Source organism: Melopsittacus undulatus, chromosome 7, assembly GCF_012275295.1.
Source record: "Melopsittacus undulatus isolate bMelUnd1 chromosome 7, bMelUnd1.mat.Z, whole genome shotgun sequence".
Classification (NCBI taxonomy): Eukaryota; Metazoa; Chordata; class Aves; order Psittaciformes; family Psittaculidae; genus Melopsittacus; species Melopsittacus undulatus.
The window spans coordinates 3,075,243-3,091,192 of NC_047533.1; the positions used below are offsets into that span (position 1 = coordinate 3,075,243).

General features: G+C 51.2%; 1 protein-coding gene across 2 annotated transcripts in view; it reads right to left on the reverse strand.

The window, feature by feature from the left end:
• The window catches only part of PTPRA (protein tyrosine phosphatase receptor type A), a 107,108-nt gene that overhangs the window by 75,110 nt on the left and 16,048 nt on the right, over positions 1-15,950 (reverse strand). For both annotated transcript variants that reach the window (XM_034064678.1, XM_034064677.1), the window contains exon 2: positions 7,460-7,588. The gene's annotated coding sequence lies outside the window, so the exon portion shown is untranslated. The remainder of the gene's footprint in view (positions 1-7,459; positions 7,589-15,950) is intronic.

Consider the following 15,950-nt stretch of genomic DNA (forward strand, 5'->3'; position numbering starts at 1 on the left):
AGTCCTTCGTTAAACACTGCACAAAAGCCTTTAGACTTCAGAGGAGGAGAAGGGCATCAGGAGCAGAGACATACATATATTCCATAGATATAGATATAATGTGACCATAGATATATATATATCTATATAGATATATAGATATATCCATAGATGTAATGTGACCACCTCAAACAGAGTGATGTGAATGCAAGCATCACCTCCACAACTTTCTTCTTTGGCAGATACAGCCTTTTATTCCCTATTTTAAACAGCAGCAGCAGGGAGAGGGGCTTTCCTGAGGCTGCACAACCCATCATGCTGTACCCAACTGCTTCCCAAGCCATGGGATGGAGAGAGCAAGAGGAAGGCTTCACCACCAGCTCTCTGTACACAGGGAGCATGTGGAGTGTGCTCAGGGAAGGAGCTGCAGCCCAGGTACCTTTGTAACCCCCTTCACACTGAGCATCTCCCTCAATGGAGTGGGTTCACTCACCACGTAACAGCGTGTGGTGGCTGAGATCATTGATTCAGGTCACTCCTCAAAGCCAAGCCTTGCAGTGTTGTGCTGGATGCTGCAGTGATGGCAGTTTTGGAGATGTGATTTGTCTACCCCTACAAAATCAACTTGGAATCATAGAATGGTTTGGGTTGGAAAGGACCTTAAGATCATCCAGTTCCAACCCCCCTGCCATGGGCAGGGACACCTCACACTAAACCATGGCACCCAAGGCTTCATCCAACCTGGCCTTGAACACTGCCAGGGATGGAGCATTCACAACCTCCCTGGGCAACCCATTCCAGTGCCTCAGCACCCTCACAGTAAAGAATTTCTTCCTTATATCCAGTCTAAACCTCTGCTGTTTAAGTTTGAACCCATCACCCCTTGTCCTATCACTACAGTCCCTAATGAACGGTCCCTCCCCACCATCCCTGTAGCCCCCTTCAGACACTGGAAGCTGCTCTGAGGTCTCCACGCAGCTTCTCTTCTCCAGGCTGAACAGCCCCAACTTTCTCAGCCTGTCTCCATACAGGAGCTGCTCCAGCCCCTGAGCATCCTCGTGGCCTCCTCTGGACTTGCTCCAACAGTTCCATGTCCCTCTTATGCTGAGGACACAGCTATAATGTTATAATATCCCATGTGCAGAAGTGACCTGGGTGAAGGCTGCATTAACCAGCCCCACTGAAGGCAGAAAACCTTCATTGTCACCCTTCCCTGGGCTCACATCACTGCTGCCCATCGCGTGTCCTGCTGAGCTCCTCCACCCCAGCTCTCTCCACAAGCCTTCCAAAAGGATCTCATTGCAACAAACAGCAAGGCAAAGAGCAAGAATGACTTCAAAATCCAAATAGAGCTCTTTTTCCTGCCCCCTTTCTTCTTTTGGCCATGTCATTGTGAATAACAGACATATCTGTGGTTGGGAGAGGAGGCAATAAATTAAAGCAAAAGTCACAAATGACACCAAAAAAAGATCCTGGAGTCATTCAAGGCACAACCCCATGATGGCTGCGGCCCCAGGGGATGCTCCTCACTCTTGTGAAGGGTTTGGAGGCCTCAACTGAGGAAGTCCAACCCCAAAAGCGCTCTCTGAAGTTGGGTTTTGCTTTGCTTCTAAAATCAAGCCAAGCCTCTTGGTGCTTCCTGAGCCTCTGCTGTGGTGGCCGCAAATGGGCTTGAGCAAAGAGGGTTTTTATTGTGAGCTGAGTGCTGATGTTGGATCCTGGTAATGTGGTTGTGTGTGTTTCCTCTGTAGGCACCCGGGGACACTGTAGAGTCTGGACAAAGAAACTGGCACTTAAAGCCTTTGTAACCTGAAATTGGTGCAAAAAGATGGATTTCAACACGTTTGGAAGCTGAGGATCACCAGCATTGGAACTTCCCTATGGTAAGGGCAGTTCTGTGAGATCCAGCAGCAGCAGCAGGACCTGATCCTGGGGCTGCAGGAGTTCTCCTCCCCTTCAACCCCTTCAGCCACAACTCAGGATACTGGGGTGCCCATCTGCATAACACTGGTGAGTCCTCAGCACCCTCCCAGGGAACAGCTTCTGCCTAAGAGCTCAGCTCAGTCTCCCCTCTCTTGGGCAGGTTCCAGCCATTCCCCTTGGCCTGTCCCTCCAGGCCCTTGTCCCAAGCCCCTCTCCAGCTTTCCTGCAGCCCCTTTAGGCACTGGAGCTGCTCTGGGCTCTCCCCTTCAGGAGCCTTCTCTTGTCCAGGCTGCCCCAGCCCAGCTCTCTCAGCCTGGCTCCAGAGCAGAGCTGCTCCAGCCCTTGCAGCAGCTCCATGGCCTCCTCTGGCCTCTCTCCAGCAGCTCCAGGTCCCTCTTGTGCTGCTGCCCCAGAGCTGGAGCAGGGCTGCAGGGGGGGTCTCCCCAGAGCACAGCAGAGGGGCAGGATCCCCTCCCTGAGCTGCTGCTCATGCTCTGGGGGTGCAGTCCCACACATGGGGGGGTTCTGCAATCACAGCCATTGTGTCAGAACAAGGACACAGCCACAGCTCCTCTCCCTCAGCTGGAAAAAGTCTATGGAGACAGACACTGCTCAAGCACCAGGTTTGGTTTCAGAGCTACCCCATCCATTAAGCCCCTCACGACTTTCCAAGGTGCTATCAGGAGGAGGAAACACCAGAGATGAGAAGCAGATGATCTTTAAGGTCCCTTCCAACCTAACCCATACCATGAATGAAGCACACAGGGTGATCTCAGCCGGCTGAGGCTGCGCTGCAGCCATCCCCTTAGCCGCAGATGTGACAGCAGCACAATAGCATGAATGATTTCTGCTGCTCCCTCCCTGCTGAAGGACAGCATTCAGGCTCTAAATTAGGAACACCAACAGCATTACCATTACCATTAACCTCAGCCCCTCCCTAATTGCACTGCAGCAAAGCAGACGTAACAATCACAAAGATAACATTGTGTGTCAGAAATATCACACACAGGAATCCAGCACTTGCTGCATTGGTTTCCTGACCTGGGAATGCTGCTATAATTGCAGTGGGTTGTGTTCACGGAGGATTCCGATGTGGAAGTTGGTTGCCAACAGCTCTTGTTTGCTGTAATTTCCCATCAGGGGCTTAACACACTTTGGGTTCCCAATCAACAGGGTGTCAATGCGCTGCTCCGAGTGCTGCGCAGCAGGAATTGCACTATCTTGGTGGGAACATATGAAGAGCATCCCCAGGATAGAAAAGCTCCATGTGGAGAACCCAATAATTAGAGCAGAATTTGCATGTTTGGGGATTTTTCGATGCACATTTCACAGCTAAGGGCATCTAAATTAAAACTCTCTTTGCTTTTGGACGCCCTCCATACAAGTAAACAGCAGAAGAGCACATCCCAGATTGGTTTGTGTTGGAAGGGAGCTTAAATCCCATCCAGCTCCAACCCCTGCCACGGGCAGGGACCCCTTCCACTGGAGCAGCTGCTCCAAGCCCCTGTGTCCAACCTGGCCTTGAACACTGCCAGGGATGGGGCAGCCACAGCTTCTCTGGGCACCCTGTGCCAGCGCCTCAGCACCCTCCCAGGGAACAGCTTCTGCGTAAGAGCTCAGCTCAGTCTCCCCTCTCTTGGGCAGGTTCAAGCCATTCCCCTTGGCCTGTCCCTACAGGCCCTTGTCCCAAGACCCTCTCCAGCTTTCCTGCAGCCCCTTTAGGCACTGGAGCTGCTCTGGGCTCTCCCCTTGAGGAGCCTTCTCTTGTCCAGGCTGCCCCAGCCCAGCTCTCTCAGCTGGCTCCAGAGCAGAGCTGCTCCAGCCCTCACAACAGCTCCATGGCCTCCTCTGGGCTCACTCCAGCAGCTCCACATCCCTCTTGTTCTGGAGGACACCAATTCCTCCTCCTTCCTTACCTACGTCTGTTACACATTATATAGAGGATGTAATTTTGGGGCTGTTTCCCTGAAACCATCAAGTTGAACTTTCCCTCCTGCTGCTCACTGACTATTGGTGCTGGTTCTTTGCCAAGGACCCTGCAAGGCTCATCCCAAGAGGAATATCAGCCTCCCACGGGGGTTTGAAGGGTGAAGCTCAACAGCAGCCATCCTCTAACAGCACCAAAGGAGAACTCACTCCCTCGTTAGGACGCTGAGCTACATTAGTTCTGCTGCTTGGGGAGCGAAAGCCTTAAAGCGGGGCTGAATCTTCCATTTCTCACTTTGCAATGTGATGAGTTAGATACTGCAGGCATTGAGACAGCGTTCTAGATGGGTGAGGAGCTGCTGGTCACTCTGCTAATGCCTGTGAAAGAGGCAGCATGTGCCTCTGAGAGAGCAGAGGTGAAATCACCCAGCAGTACAATAGGGTTAATGCAGCACAAAGGGTGAAACAAGCATCCTGTATCGCCCGTGAGGCTTTGATAGCACCATGAGCTCGACCGAGGTGTCGTCATCACGCTGCGAATCAAACACGGGTGGATCTAAGAAGTGAATTCACACTGCAGAGCTCCCATTGAGCCTGGGCAGTGTTACGAGCTCTCTGCTCTGTCTCTCTGCTGCTCGGTTTTCACACAACTTGAAAGATTTGAAGGCTTTGAAGCCACTCAGACGTGGCTGAAATGTGCTCCGTGGTTCAAAGGATGGGATGGAGGGGGGATGAATGCAGCTGAGCTGAGAGGGGAGACTGAGCTGAGCTCTTAGGCAGGAGCTCTTCCCTGGGAGGGTGCTGAGGCGCTGGCACAGGGTGCCCAGAGAAGCTGTGGCTGCCCCATCCCTGGCAGTGCTCAAGGCCAGGTTGGACACAGGGGCTTGGAGCAGCTGCTCCAGTGGAAGGGGTCCCTGCCCGTGGAAGGGGTTTGGGACTGGGTGAGCTTTAAGCTCCCTTCCAACCCAAACCATGCCATGATTCCATGATTCTTCTGAAGGCCCTTTGGAAAAGCCCATTAAGTTCAAAGCCAGGATAGCAACCCCATTGCCCCACATACAGAACATAGGTTCTGGTGAGTATGAAACGAAGGGGAAAGTATGTGGGTGAGAGAACAACGCAATCCAGTCACATCTCAAAATGCCTTTTCTTGTTGGTTTTTCATCTAAACCCAAATCTTACAGTGAAGCCAAACTTGTGCAGTTTAAAGAGCAAGTGTGGGCTTCTCCAGGGAGGCATCCATAGAGCCAAGTGACATAAAGACCTTGCAATAGAAGATAACTGTTTTGGTGGTGACATCCATGCCATCCACAGCCCAAAAGCTGTCATTGGCCACTGGCAGTAATAGGAGACAGTCACAAGGGAGCCACTAACAACCACAGCACCCAAAGCTTCCCAACCTCAGCCCGAAATTGCACTGGGAGGCCTCAGAAATCCCACAACATTCCAAGCAATCTCCCATTGCCTTGGAAGCACAATTAACTTCAGTTGTCTTCTGATTTTATCTCTGTTTTCTCAGGTTCTGGGCTATTTGGGATAGCATTCCATGCCCCTACATGTGGGTATGCACCCCAGTGCCTGCAGGTGCTTGTCTCGAGATACCCACTTCCCAGTGTATCTGCTTTTCTCCTTAGAAAACAAACCTTAGGGAAGAAGCCCAACCTTTGGGAAGGCTCCTTTGGGAAATTCTTGTCCTTTAGAGTCACTGATGAAAAGGTTTCTGCTCCTCCTGCACCTTGCTGATAGGGATGCGCTCAAAGCAAGGGAGCATTCAAGCTCAGCCTGGCTCTGCTAAGCTCAGCTCTCCACTTCCCAAGTGTTCTCTAAGTGCTCTCACAGGGATTTCAACACAAGATGCTGACCTGGCCCTTGCAGTAATGAAGAGATTTTCCTTCCTTCTTCACCTAAATTCCAAAGTTTCCTGGCAAATAAAAGGATATGATTCAGAGAAAGCAATGGGAAACCTGTACTGCATCCCTGGCAGTGCTCAAGGCCAGGTTGGACACAGGGGCTTGAAGCAAGCTGCTCTAGTGGAAGGTGGCCCTGCCCATGGCAAGGGGCTGGAGCTGGATGAACTTTAAGGTCCTTTCCAAGCCAGCCCAGGCTGGGATTGTGTGATCCTGGCAGGTATCTGAACACATTCCTCAGTCTCTTGCTTCTCCAAAAGGACTCTTCTCAAACAAGCACAAACCAAGTCTGGGCTATTAACATTGATGGTGTGCATCACAGGGAAATGTGTTCATTTCCCCTCTATCTCTGACTTCAGTCTCACTGAACTTAACCCTTTCCAGCTATGGAGAAAGCACAGCCCAAAGACAAAGGGCAGTTGGCCACTTCTCAGTATGTTGTTGTGCTTAATTCAGGTGCTGATCCCAATAGGAGTCTCCCCCAAATCAAGAAGTGAGCCAAGCAGCCTAAAACATAATGCCAAATTCATTCAAAACACACATCCCTAAGTACCACACCATTCCCAAGGGAAGCATTTAGTCACCCATAAGAGTTAACGCCTGACTTCAGTTTGGCACAAGAGGCATCACACCATGTCTGCAAAGAGCTCAAAGATGCTTTATATGAAACCATGAACTGGTGTAGCTGGCAGTGTCAGCAGGACCCTATGGGCAGGCTTTAGGGAAGTACCAAAGCACATATGGAAACTTCATCTCCAGAATCCAGGGGGAATCTGTGAAAGCCACAGCCGAAAGAGAGCCTGAAGAGAAGACCTTGCTCATAAGCATCACCAGGATTCACAGGCACATCTTGATCCCTGCACCAAACCTGTTTTGGTTGGAAGGTGTCCTTTGAAACAGTGAACAAGCAGTGTTACAGTGGGATTTTTATCTGTTTTCTTAGAGCATTCCTCAAACTTTTCCTCACAGGAAGAGTTTTGACCAGAGCAACTGCCTACAAACTCCCGCTGGATGTTGGGTTTTAATGGTGTAAGCAACCTTCTTTCTTACTGCATAACCTTCTTTTTACTCCATAACCTTCCTTTTTACTCCATAACCTTCCTTCTTACTCCATAAACTTCGTTCTTATCCATAACCTTCTTCATACTCCATAAACTTCCTTTTTACTCCATAACCTTCCTTCTTACTCCATAACCTTCCTTCTTACTCCATAACCTTCTTCTTACTCCATAACCTTCCTTCTTACTCCATGGCCTTCCTTTCTTCAACAAGACTCTGTGTTTCTCCTTTCTTCCTTCTCAATAAACCACTCATGCCAGAATTATGTGCCCATCCATGCCAAGGTAACAGCAGAGATCCATGTACTTCAGCCTAACACGGGTTTGTATAACCAAGGTAAAAAAGCCATATAGAAAAGCCCTTTTCAGACCAGCACAGACATTGATGCCCAACCCTGCACAGCTCAGACCAGAGTTCCAAAAATGAAAGGAAATTAAGAGAAAATACTGGATTCACACAAGTTTGCATCAACCTAAGAAGACCATACTCCTAAAGATCACCCTATTCATACACCTAAAGATCATCATGGATGCTCACTGTAGATATGGTAAGACTAAGAGAAGCGAATCCATCCACCAGCACCTCCAAAGGCTGCTCTTCTCCTGCACAGCTTAGGCAGTACCAGCTTCACAGCCTAAACCAGCCCATTGAAGTTTGTACTGTACCTTAGCAGGGACCTTCATTCAACTCTTCACCTCCTCGATGCGACGGTCAAAGCTTTCTCCGATGCAAACCAAAGCAGGACACCAATGGGGAGGACACAATCAATCCTTAGTAAGGCTGATGATTATTCCCTGTGAGAGAGGAACACCCAGTTAATGGCACTTCCAAGACAAACCAGTCGTTTCACATCATCAGCCGGATGAAGCAAACAGGCTTTTTACTGCCCCAACTGCTTGAGTTTTGGGATGGATCCCTGGGATTGTCCCATATAGAATCATAGAAGAGTTATGGTTGGAAAGCACCTTAAGATCATCCAGTTTCAACCCCCCTGCCATGGGCAGGGACACCTCACACTAAACCATGGCACCCAAGGCTTCATCCAACCTGGCCTTGAGCACTGCCAGGGATGGAGCATTCACAACCTCCCTGGGCAACCCATTCCAGTACTGACAATGTCCCAGCCCCAAATGTAGTCTCTGCATGAAATTAGTTTATCCCAGTATTACAAGCACAACTGGAGGTACAACAGCTTGCAGAAGGCATGGAGGTGGTCAAGAAGAAGACTGAAGACCATAGTTTGGGCCATTTAGGGACTAACCCAAGGCTACTCAGCCTGATGATACAGCAGGAGCCTAATGAGCAACAAAACTTGGACTTAAACTGTGCTGTTCTGCAGAGGACAAAGAGGAGCATAAATCACTTGGCCTGAAGCTGGAAAGATCATAGAATCATGAAATGGTTTGAGTTGGAAAGGACCTTAGAGTTCATCCAGCTCCAACCCATTGCCACAGGCAGGGCCACCTTCCACTAGAGCAGGCAGCAGGGAGTCCTCTTTATTCAAGCACAATTTGTTGTCCTAATTCCTTCCTGTTGAAGTAACTTCGTTTTGCATGGAATAATTAGGACTAATTTGGAGCTGGGATGGTAAAGAAGAGTTCTCTGACTTCAGAAGAGAAGAGCAGAACCTTTGCTGTGTGAGTCAGGCTGTGCTGTGCCACCCCTCCTCTAGAGCAAAGCTAGAAGCCATACATGACACCAAACATGCAGGGAGCAGGAGAACACAGAATCCCAGAGTGGTTTGGGTTGGAAGGGACCTCAAAGCTCATCCACTTCCAACAGAAAATAACTGAGAAACTGAACAGATAGATGTGAATAGTTGCAAAAACAACCAGGTCCCATTCAGCCGGTTGCCAAGGGAATAATTCACTTGTCTCTCCCCCAGCTTGATGAAATAGATATTGTTTTCCTCGCCTCCTTGCTAACATCCCCACTGCTCAAGCAGAGCCACCCATCTGCTCCTGTAGATGGTCTGATACATGCCTAATTCCACCTCGGAGCCATTGCCATGAGCAGAGTGTAGCTTTGAAGCACCTTGCTCTGTGTCAGGCCTCCAGAAGGGTTTGAGTGGTGAAAAGGTTTGTCCCCTTTTTCCACTGATGCTGCCTGTCCTGCTCCTGTCCCTGCCTCCTCTAGAGAAGGGAAATAAGGCCGGGTTTAAGGCAGGGGGGTAGATTTGGATGTGATGGCACAGGGTGCCCAGAGAAGCTGTGGCTGCCCCATCCCTGGCAGTGCTCAAGGCCAGGTTGGACACAGGGGCTTGGAGCAGCTGCTCCAGTGGAAGGGGTCCCTGCCTGTGACAGGGGTTGGGACTGGATGAGGTTTAATCCATCAGTGATTCCATGTCCCATAATGGGACAATCAGTGTATTCCTCTGAAGAGAAAGGAGATGCACTCTGCAGCCACAAGGAACAGGCAGCATCTCCTCCCTGCACACCCACTCCACCGCTTTGCATTCCCTACCAAAGAATCCCTGCTTCCTCGCGGCAATGAGGATTCCCAATCCTGCTCTGTAGCCGAACAGGCTCTCTCTAATTATCCCTCATCCTGATGACACCTCAATGTAGGAACAGGGACTCAAAAGGAGGGAGTGTGAAAACAACCCTGTCTCCTTCCTCCATTCACACCGTGGGTCCCAAGCGCATGAGGACACGCTCCTACCGGAGCCATTCCCACACATCCATCCCACGCAGTGGTTTGTAAGGAATCATTCCAAATGAGCACATAGCAGGAGTAACTTTGGGACTGCGAGGAGCAGCGGTGTGATTGGAAGGACTGCTCATGTCTAGAGTTGTATTGGAAGTAGCTTCCATGCAAGTAAAACACATATCCCCCCACTTTTCCAGGCAAAAGGCAGACTCCACAGTGATTTACATGCTCTGCAATCCCATTGACTTCAGAGGGATTGCCTGTGGTGGGAAGCACCAAGCTGTGGCCTCCCAGCAATGAGTAAATCCCTTCAGATTCCTCCTTTCATGATGATCCCATAGGATGCAGCAGAGCCAAAGCTCAGCCCCGCGGTGTTGCTGCCCCTCTCCCCATGGAGGCTGGGGAAGGAGGGGGAAGGGAAATACAGGTCTGGTGATGGGAATACCGACGAGGGAAAACTGAGGCAGGAACCCTCCTTCAACCTAATCACATCCAGATCCAAGAGCCGCTCTGATCCCAGGGCACGCAGGGGCACATTAACTCCTAATTCTGGCCCTAATCTTTTCTCCTTGTTTAAATGCTCCCACTTCCTAAGATTCCAGACTTTCCTCGGGATAAGGAGGAGCTCCACTCATGTGCCCCTTCTCTCCAAGGCATCCAGGCTTTTCATGAAGGATATGACCTGCTTTTCCATTGCCGATCCCAAAGCAAAAGGCAACTGCTGACCCCACTCCTCACTTGACTCACAGCTGCAGTTACAGGGCTAGCACCACGCTGGCAGAGAGGCTAATAAATGTTTAATGGCCCAGTAAACATCAAGGGCTTTATCTACAGCCCATTGCAAAGCCTGATCAAATAGAATAATCCTTTGCAAGGCTGTCTGCTGCTTCCCTGGCCTCCAGCGGGATGGGAGGAGAGGGAACAGCTCTATATGCAGGCAGGAGAGGGAAACAGCCATAGGGAAAGAAGGGATAGCTATAGGGATACGGATGTTTTCCCTGCTTCTATATCTTCTAGAGCCTCATACGTCCAAGATGATATTTGAAATGAGTCATTTTGACACATTAAAGCTAAGCAGTTATGGTTTTATTCTGTTACACATCACTGTAACAAGCTTCCCTAAAGACCTGATGCTAACTCTCAGTCCAGTGATGGTTTGATAAACTCTCATGAACAAGAGATAAAGCACGCACCAGAAAAAGCCATGGGGCTGCAGGAAAGCTGGAGAGGAGCTTGGGACAAGGGCCTGGAGGGACAGGCCAAGGGGAATGGCTTGAACCTGCCCAAGAGAGGGGAGACTGAGCTGAGCTCTTAGGCAGAAGCTGTTCCCTGGGAGGGTGCTGAGGCGCTGGCACAGGGTGCCCAGAGAAGCTGTGGCTGCCCCATCCCTGGCAGTGCTCAAGGCCAGGTTGGACACAGGGGCTTGGAGCAGCTGCTCCAGTGGAAGGGGTCCCTGCCCATGGCAGGGGTTGGAGCTGGAGGAGCTTTAAGGTCTTTTCCAACCCAAACCATTCCATGAAAATCAACCTTGGTACTGCTGAGGTCTTCTGCTATATCCAAGGCCACCTGACTGCACCTCCACCAGCTCTGGGCTCGGGCAATGGGAGCACCCTGCTTCCCAGTCCAACCTGGTCGGACCAGAGGTTCCTCTCACTCTGCTCCATGCAGAAGCCTTAGGGTCAGGGCAGGATTCTGAATACAGAGGCTCAAAGCCAAATGAAAGCAGCTGGAGGCTGAGCCAGCCGGGGCTCACCCCTGCTCCACACACCAGCCCCATCCCTCCCTCCATGGGACATTCCCATCCAGTATGGCCAGGGACTCCTGCAGAGGATGCTTGAAACCCCATGGAGCAGCCAAACCCCATCAGATGAAGCAGTGAGAGCTCAATGTAAACCCACCTGAGTGAACCCTGGTGCTGATGCTGCTGGGGTGAGCCCAGACCTGGTGAGAGCAGAGATCCATGCCCAAAACCCTTCCTGCCTCTGCATGAGCCCTGTCTGCTTTGGGGTTTGTGGCAGATAGGTTATTGCTGCTAATGCAAAGGGATGCGTTCCTTCCCCCTCCTCTCTGACAGATAAAGCACTACAAACACCATTCAAACAGGCAGCATTCCCAGATGGCATCAAGAATTAGAATGGTTTATTTGTGGCTTTAGTGACTTTGAATAAGGAAAAACAGATAAAGGAAGAAGTGCATGTGAATTAGGGCTCCCTTCTCTTCCTTTTGCAGCTCATGCCTCAAATAGCAGCAGGGAAAGAGCATTTTGCAGGGCTCTGGAAAGCCACACGTGGAGAAAAAGAAGCCATTTAGCCAAGGGGGAGAAGAAGGACAAGGAGAGTCATGTAAGTCTGCTCCGAGGAGACATCTGGGAAGGTGAGAGGAGGAAGCAAGAGAGAGAAAACACTTCCATACGGATAGAAATGACTCCACAGCAGCAAGAGAAGCATTATTAAACTATTGTATAGTTATACAGCACACACCAAACAAGTGTGATCACACACAGTGCTCAGTGCACTCACAGCCCTACATCAGTTCAGCCCATCCCTGCAGCTCCTGAGGATGCAGGGATGCATCCCATGGCAGAATCCCAGAGTGGCTGATGTTGGAAGGGAGCTCTGAGGACCATCAGACAGGGTCACCCAGAGCCTGGCTCCATCCTCTGTGCACCCTCCCTTCAGGTACCTGCAGGCATTGATGGGACCCCCATGAGCAGCCCCAGCTCCCTCAGCCTTTCCCCACAGCAGGGATGCTGCAGCCCCTGAACCATCTCTGTGCCCTTCACTGGGCTCTCTCCAGTCTGTCCATGGGGATCCCAGAGCTGGACACAGTGCTCCAGGAAGGATGCCCTTCCTCCATCTGCTGCCAATGCTCTCTGCAGGACACCACTGATCCCCTTTGCCACAAGGACACGTTGCTGGCTCATGGTCAGCTCAGTGTCCACCAGGATCCTCACATCCTTCCCTGGGTGTCACCACGCTCTGGGCCCCATCATTCAGGCAGTTTTCAACCCACCTCACTCTGCTCACCCCATCCATCCATCACCAGCTTCTCTATGAGGATCTTCCAGGTCTTATGGGTCAGGGTCTAAAGCCCTGCTAAAGTGCAGGTAGACGATATCTACCATTCTCCTCCCATCTACCACACCAATTGCTTGGAAGTTCCTCAAGTTGGTCAAGCAGGGTTTCCCTTTGGAAAACCCATGCGGACCACTCCTGATGATTTTCCCATCCAGCGCTGGACATGGTTTCCAGGCTGAACTGTTCCATCTCTTACCTGTACATAACAGTTCTGGCTCAGAAAACCTGGGAATCTCACATTTATCTATTCAGTGGTCTTGAGGGAAACAGCTTCATTATTGCAGTGATAGAGACTGCAGGGAAACTGGGCCCTGGGGAGGCTGCACCTTGAATCCTGTGCTCAGTTCTGGGCCCCTCACTCCAAGAGAGACCTTGAGGGGCTGGAGCAGGGCCAGAGAAGGGAATGGAGCTGGTGCAGGGCCTGGAGCACAAGAGATGGGGAACGGCTGAGGGACCTGGGGGGTTCAGATGGAGAAGAGAAGGCTCAGGGGGGACCTGATGGCTCCCTCCAAGTGCCTGAGAGGAGGATGGAGCCAGGAGGGGCTGGGCTCTGCTCCCAAGGAACAAGGGATGGGACAAGAGGAACCGGCCTCAAGCTGCACCAGGGCAGGTTTAGATGGAGCTGAGGAACAATTCCTGCCCCACAGGGTGCTCAGGCATTGGAACAGGCTGCCCAGGGCAGGGCTGCAGGCACCGGCCCTGCAAGTGTTCACACAGCGTGGAGACGAGGCCTCAGTGCCATGGGTTAGTGCTGGCCTTGGCAGGGCTGGGAATGGTTGGACTGGATGAGCTGAAAGGGCTTTTCCAGGTGACTCTATGGTTCTGTGAAACAGCAGATACAGGACAGAAAAACACTCATAGGACACTGTGAAATCTGGTATCACACAGGGAAGCTCATCACCAGAGAGCTGAGTTTAGATGATCAGGCACGGAGAGCATCACTTGTATGGATGACAAACAGACACAGACTCTAGCACTGAAACCTAAACTTAGTGCAAGAAACTGTCATTTACTTCCAGCCCAAATGGATGACAAATGCACAGAGAAGCCAGTGGCAACATTAACTCCTGGAGCCCAGCGTGTCCCAGGAGATCAGATCAAACCCTTCCTGCTCCTTCCATCCACTGTGCCCAGACCAGGCACCCGATGGCCTCTTCGATTGCTTCCATCACCACAACAATGATGCTCAGTTTTAGCATCTTCCTTTTGGCAGAGACTCTCCTAAAAGCCTGATGAAGAACAAGTAAATGCAAGAATTGAGGGGTAAAGGTGCCAACGATGCTTGATGTCTGCTTCTCCTTCAGGGGGATGGAAGGTTAAGTGCTCAGCATCAGGCTCCTCAGAAAGCCTACAAAGGGAGACTCCCTCAGAGATCCAAAAAGCCTTTATCTCACTAGAAACCACCTAGAACTTGCCACAGGAAAGGGTGAATCCTGTGGAACCAGTGACACGGAGCCATGGATTCAGCTCCCACTTGGGCTCAGCTTCAGACCTACTTCCCACCTACCAGGGTGAGCAGCCCCGGCAGCCTGTGGTCTCCTCTGTCCTTCCCTGCTGATGCTCCAACATTGAACAGCCCAATACACAAGTCACAACCCCAGGGAGGGCACAGTGTAGGGATAGATGGACTGGTTTAGGAGGGAAGTCCTGGCCATGATGCTCTTTCTCAGGACTTGGTATGTGTTTTATGTTAGATACTCACGGGAGTGAGGAATCCATGAGCACCCACAATGCACACGCTGCTGAGAAGGGGACTGGGACACAATTCCTTCCCTATCACATCCCACCAGTAAGTTGTGTGGTCTCCTGTATGGGTCTGCAAGGAGGGACACAGCACCTGTGCTTCAAACAAGAGAGCACTGCAGGTTTCACCCCAATGATCGAAGGAATGGATACCTAACACTTGGCCAGAAGCATCTCAAGGAGCTGCCAGTGTGGGCTGCCCAAGGAGCCCAGTGTGCTGGGATCTCAGTTCTGATCCTATACACAGGTAGGTATCTAAAAACATAGGTCTTCAAAAATTGGCTCTTACTCAAAAGGACAAGGGCTGCACAGCAGTGACATTCATCATAGAATCCCAGAGTGTTGGACCACATATGATCCATAACCCTGAGGTTGGTTTTTCCCTTCCCTAGCACAGGAATGCTTCCTTTCAGGAGCAATCAGCCTGCAAAACTGTGGTTTACTATCATCAGAGCTGGATGCAAGTGAAGGAGGAAGCACAGGTCTCAGAGATGCTTCACCCTCAGCTGGAAACAAACCAGCAGGGACCTCAGGCTGCACATACCTGTGCCCAAAGCTCTCTGAGATCAGGGTGATGCAGAACATTCAATGGCTCCAGTGGTCCTCTCACCATGTGCATCTCCTGTAAGGAATCCTGAAGGTTTAGCTGGGATTTAAGCTCTGCTGATGCTCAGCATCACTTATCACACCAGCAGTGAAGGGCCAGAGGTAGATGTGCAGCTTTAGAAAGAGGATGCAGCAGCAGGAAATATCCCTGCACCGAGGGACCAAATGAACTTGCTGATGTAAGGCACCAGCATCCCATTAATGAGGCAGATGCTGTGCATGCACAAAGCCATGCCTGGGAGAAGGACTTCAAGGGGAACATGTGCTGTGTATGCACAAAAGAAGAGCCTGGACACGGTCATCATCTTGTCCTGCTGGAAGGGAAGGGATCTGTGCAATATCTGAGTGAGCTGACAAACCTTCACTGGCAAACAGCCATCTCCCCTCAGTTCCACAGGTCTGGCTCTTTCAGTGAGTGCTTTCCATGGAAGAGCATTGGACATGAAGCAAATCCAAACCAAAGCTGAGGAGCAGCACTTGGGGTGCTGGGTGAGGAGCAGCTCCCCATGACCCAGCTTCAGTGAGCGCTTGAGCCCAGAACCCCCCCATGTGCTGGGCTGCACCCCCAGAGCGTGAGCAGCAGCTCAGGGAGGGGATCCTGCCCCTCTGCTGTGCTCTGGGGAGACCCCCCCTGCAGCCCTGCTCCAGCTCTGGGGCAGCAGCACAAGAGGGACCTGGAGCTGCTGGAGAGAGGCCAGAGGAGGCCATGGAGCTGCTGCGAGGGCTGGAGCAGCTCTGCTCTGGAGCCAGGCTGAGAGAGCTGGGCTGGGGCAGCCTGGACAAGAGAAGACTCCTCAAGGGGAGACCCCAGAGCAGCTCCCTGTAAGCACTGGGAGATGCTTTAGGTTATCCCTGTCACCTTCTCTTCTCCAGGCTGAACAAGCCCAGCTCTCCTCAGAGATCCCATCTTCTCCCAGAACACTTCCCCATCTCCAGCATGGATTGCTTTTGCTCAGGGATCTTCCTCCCATGACTTTATCCAGTCACCTTTTCGATCCAGCATCTTTTATCCAGCAGCAACAGAGCTTAACACGTGGGGTGGAGGTGTTGGCAAACACCACCAGCACACAGGTTGGGAATG